A 5,065-nucleotide genomic window follows, 5' to 3' on the forward strand; every position below is an offset into this window, starting at 1 on the left:
TACATGGATTCGAACAGTATTACGAATATTCACAAAAGTTATAAATTAATTTAATTATTAGCAGTAAAAAATAAATTTAGGCTACTATTATGTAAGTATTTATAATATGATGTATCAAAGAAAGATATGTAAATTAAATAATTAACACAGTGACATTAAAAGAATTTTTAGATTTCGAGGGCTTAAACTATACTTACGAATTTCATCGTATAGCAAACTATAAACTAAAAACAATTACATACCTACAAGAAAAAAGTCTTGGCTATTTATTGGAGAAAAAATGGTTTTGTTTGCTGAAACATTTATAAAACTGAGATTTCCCTGTGGCGTGCAGTTTATTACGATTGAGTTAGAGAATCGAATATGTTTTGGTTTTCATATTTTAAAGTGTTTACTTTATTATTAATAAGTTTACATAATTATAAACATTTCAATCTCAGTGTAATCACTAATTGCCAGTAGTCACAGTTAGAAAAAAGAGAACACACATTATTTTTAAATTAATAAGTTATTTTTAATTATTCTGTGCTTAATATTCGTAATCGGATTCATACCTCAAATATTGCCAGGGATTCGAATCGGATTCGAACCGAACTGAAAATCAAGGATTCGCATATCCCTAATAATTAGCAAATTGAACTACATTGGCAAGAAGTGATATTTTTTTTCTTAACTGATAGTAATGACATGCTCTAAAGTGAACTTAATATAATGATTTGTGCTCCAAAGGGAAGAAACTAAAGGACTCATGATAAAGGCCTATCTCGGTAAGAAAAAAAAATATATGTATACATTAACTTGTGTAAATGTGTATTAAATCATTTATTTTGCATTCAATCTGTTAAGTTTTAATAAATTACAGTAACTTTTATTTAACTTTCGTATTTTGGGTAGAGACGTGGTGTTATCAATGCAAAATAAACACGTGTTTTCCGGATCACTTATTTTAAACATCACGCCTGATTTACGCTATAGATTTGTTAGTTTGGAAATCTTACTGCTTGCACTCCTAACAAGTTGGCAGGTATGCCAACACACACACCAATTAAATCTCATGTAGTAAGACGTACGTACCTACCATACTCAACCGTCTTTATCAGAATGCTATATTCCTGAAAGTAAACAAAAATTTCAACATAAACATTCAATATTCTTCTGTAAGGTCCCTTGATCAGGAGGTTATAAATAAATTAAAATAAAAAGTACAGCTAAACATAATTTCAAGTATGTAGTGTCTAGATACTTGACTCTACAAAATAATTAACAATACTTCTCTATACGGTAATGAGATAATTTCAAGTATGTAGTGTCTAGATACTTGACTCTACAAAATAATTAACAATACTTCTCTATACGGTAATGAGATAATCCAGCCATGAAGGAAATTAAAAATTATGCAGGTTTGCAAGCCACTTGATAACTAAAAATCTAAAAACTAAAATATATTAAAGATTTATATTTATGTTAAGTAATTTACAAAATTTTACCTTCTTATTACAAGAGTACATATTTATATTTATCTATGACACACCTTAAATTTCATTTTCATAATAAAGACATAAAACTTTGTAGTTCCATAACTGGATGTCTAAAGCAGTAATAATTACTGAAAATTTGTAATACCTAACAACTGCATATAGTATCAGATTTAGGCTGCTTTCATTTACTTAACTTTTTTAAATGAAAATTTATAGGTTCTTTCCTTTCCTATTAAACATAAACTATATTGTACATATATACAAGTATGCAGTTCAAAATTAGGTTTTAAATGTAGGCCTAAAATAAAGATTTATGGATTGAATCATTCCGGTGTTATGCAGAGTATTGAATTAAAATTTTCAGTATTATTTAAGTTTTATCGCTATTCATGTATTATCTCGCCATAGCATACGTCAACTAAATTGGGTTTACACTTTGGAAAAGATCTTGTTTGACACAAGTTTTCTTTGTGATAATGAATATTTGTTACAAGGTAAAATCCACTTGAAAATATTGTTAAAGCTACTGATACTTAAACAAATTATTTGCAATGATTGAAATAGGCCTCTCAGAAAAGATTAACAAACAGTGTATCACTAATTCTGATACATTGATATTTTACAAAAATAAAAGACTTCTCCCTCATGTCAAGAAAATAAATAAATTAAGGTTCCATGTTCATAGAAATATATTTATGCGTGTCCGACAGAAAGTGTAACTTTTCATAACGTATTACACAGGCCAACATTGAAAAAACTTTTTTTACTAAAATACCAAATTCTTATGTTTTTTAGGGTGCTGAATCCAAATATGATATTTAAGAAGCTGTATCACCCACCATTTGTTTACATTTTATAAACAAACATATAAAATTAACTGATTTATTACAGAATTTAACAGCTTTTATTTTGTTTAAATAAATTGAAAAAGTAGTTATACCGGTTGTAAAGGACATTGGTAGCACTGCTCAAACATAACTGCTGGCAAAAATAAAGTTGAATCTATTTTACAGTAAACAGCTGATGTTTTGTTTATTGTTAACCTAACCTCACTTCAATGTTTCCTGTTCATGTGCTCAGTACAATGTCTAATCGTGGTTGTAAAAACTCTGCTGACTGTTTTTGTTATATTTGTGGTGAGTTTGTGATTAAGAAACACCAAAGAAATATTTCAGACTTTGTGAAAAACGTTTATCTATCATACTTTGGAATTAAACTTGGTGATCAAGATAAATCTTGGGCGCCGCATAAGGTATGCTATGTATGTAATGAAGATCTGAGAAAATTGTCAAAAATGGGAAAAAAAAACCTTTAGATTTGCTGTTCCTATGATATGGAGGGAGCCAACAAATCATTACAATGATTGCTACTTTTGCGGTGTTGATATTACTGGGCATAGCTCGAAAAACAAGAAGGTAATATGCTACCCTAACCTTCCGTCCGCTACCCGACCAGTAGGGCATGGTGTAGATTTGCCGGTCCCTGAACCACCAGATAATTTAAATTCTATTTCAACGGAAGTTTTGTCTGATGTATCTGAGATAGATGAACCAGATGTTGAAGAATTCCAATGTAATACAGAAAATGCAGGGCCTAAATTGTTTACTCAGATCGAGCTTAACGACTTGGTCAGGGATCTGGGCTTAACGAAAGAAAAAGCTGAATTGCTTGGCTCTAGACTAAAAGAAAAGAACCTGTTGGCGGTTGGAACCAGCATTGTGTATAGGAAGATGGAGCAACAATTTTCCAAGTATTTTGAACAGGAAGGTGACTTAGTGTACTGCTCAGACATTCCCAGCGTGATCAGTGAATTTGGTCTTGAATACAAAAAGGAAGACTGGAGGCTGTTTATTGATTCATCCAAAACTAGTTTAAAGGCTGTTTTATTGCACAATGGTAACATGTACGTATCTATACCTGTTGGTCATTCTGTTCATATGAAAGAAAGCTATGAAAACCTAGATAGAGTGTTAAATAAAATAGGTTATTCTGCTCATGGTTGGAGGATATGTGGCGATTTAAAAATAATATGTATGCTTCTTGGTCAGTAAGGTGGTTTTACCAAATTTCCTTGTTTCTTGTGTGAATGGGACAGTAGAGCAAGGGATCAACATTGGTGCAGAAAGAACTGGCCTGTGAGGGAGTCTTTAAAACCTGGCGAGAAGAACATTCTGCGCAAAATCCTAGTAGATCCACAAAACGTACTCCTACCACCTCTACATATAAAGTTAGGCATCATGAAACAAGTTTGTCAAGGCTTTGCCTAAAGATGGATCATGTTTCAATTATCTCTGCCAACAGTTTCCACACCTTTCAGAAGCTAAACTAAAAGAAGGCGTCTTCGTTGGACCTGACATTAGAAAAATGATGTTTGACGTTAACTTTGAATCCACAATGACCTTAAATGAGAAAGAAGCATGGTTATCATTCAAGCAAGTTGTTAAAGAGTTCTTGGGAAATGAAAAACACCCAGAATATGTTTCTATTGTAGCTAAGATGTTAAACAAGTTTAAAAATTTAGGATGTTTGATGAGCCTGAAAGTTCACTTTTTAAACAGTCACCTAGATTACTTCCCAGAGAATTTAGGAGATGTTAGTGAAGAGAAAGGTGAGCTTTTCACCAGGACATTAAAGTGATGGAAAAACGCTACCAGGGCCGCTCGAACACCAACATGATGGGGGACTACTGCTGGTCACTTCACCGAGAAGTTCAGCAAGAAACTCATCGCAGAAAAAGCTACTGAAGCTTCAAAGAAAAAAGAGAAAGAAAGTATAAACCAATACCAACTGACAAGTGAAACCTGTATTAGCACATTATATCACTGTTGTAAGTAGCCTACTGTAAATACAAACCATGCTTATGATGAAACATAGTGTTCCATTAATTTTCCCATATAGAGGATTTATACTATATCATAAATAGCTGATTGCTCGAAAACTATGGGTGATACAAAAAAATCAAAGCCAGATTTGGATTCAGCACAAAAAAATCTATAATGATCAGCTACTAAAGTCAAAATAAATTTTTTTGTTGGCATGTGTTATTTAACACCCTCAGTCTTAAGAGGCCAATCCAGTGTTTCAGGGGCACTACACAACCCGCGTTAACCTCATAAGATTCAATGCTATTTTCATTTTGCTTATAACTTATTAACTAATATAGATTTCGAAATGATGCTTGCTTGATATGTAAGACAACGATGCTGTTATCAAAGCTCCTTTCTTCAAAAACGTGCATAAATTATGGTTTTATACTAATCTTTACTGATATGCATGAGTGTATTGTCTAGGTTTGAACAATAATTTATGCACGTTTCTGAAGAAAGGGGCTTTGATAAGAGCATCGTTGTCTTACATATCAAGCAAGCATCATTTCAAAATCTATATTAGTTAATAAGTTATAAGCAAAATGAAAATAGCATTGAATCTTATGAGGTTAACGCGGGTTGCGTAGTGCCCCTGAAACACTGGAGTGGCCTCTTAAGGCTTTGTTGCAGAATTCCTGAAAACATAACTTTTCTCAGCATTTAAAGCAGCAAAACGGTACAATTTGACTAAAAGTCTGCAAAAAAAAAAAAAGCCTCAAA

The sequence above is a fragment of the Bacillus rossius genome, chromosome 1 (genome assembly GCF_032445375.1).
Source record: "Bacillus rossius redtenbacheri isolate Brsri chromosome 1, Brsri_v3, whole genome shotgun sequence".
NCBI classification, from domain to species: domain Eukaryota; kingdom Metazoa; phylum Arthropoda; class Insecta; order Phasmatodea; family Bacillidae; genus Bacillus; species Bacillus rossius.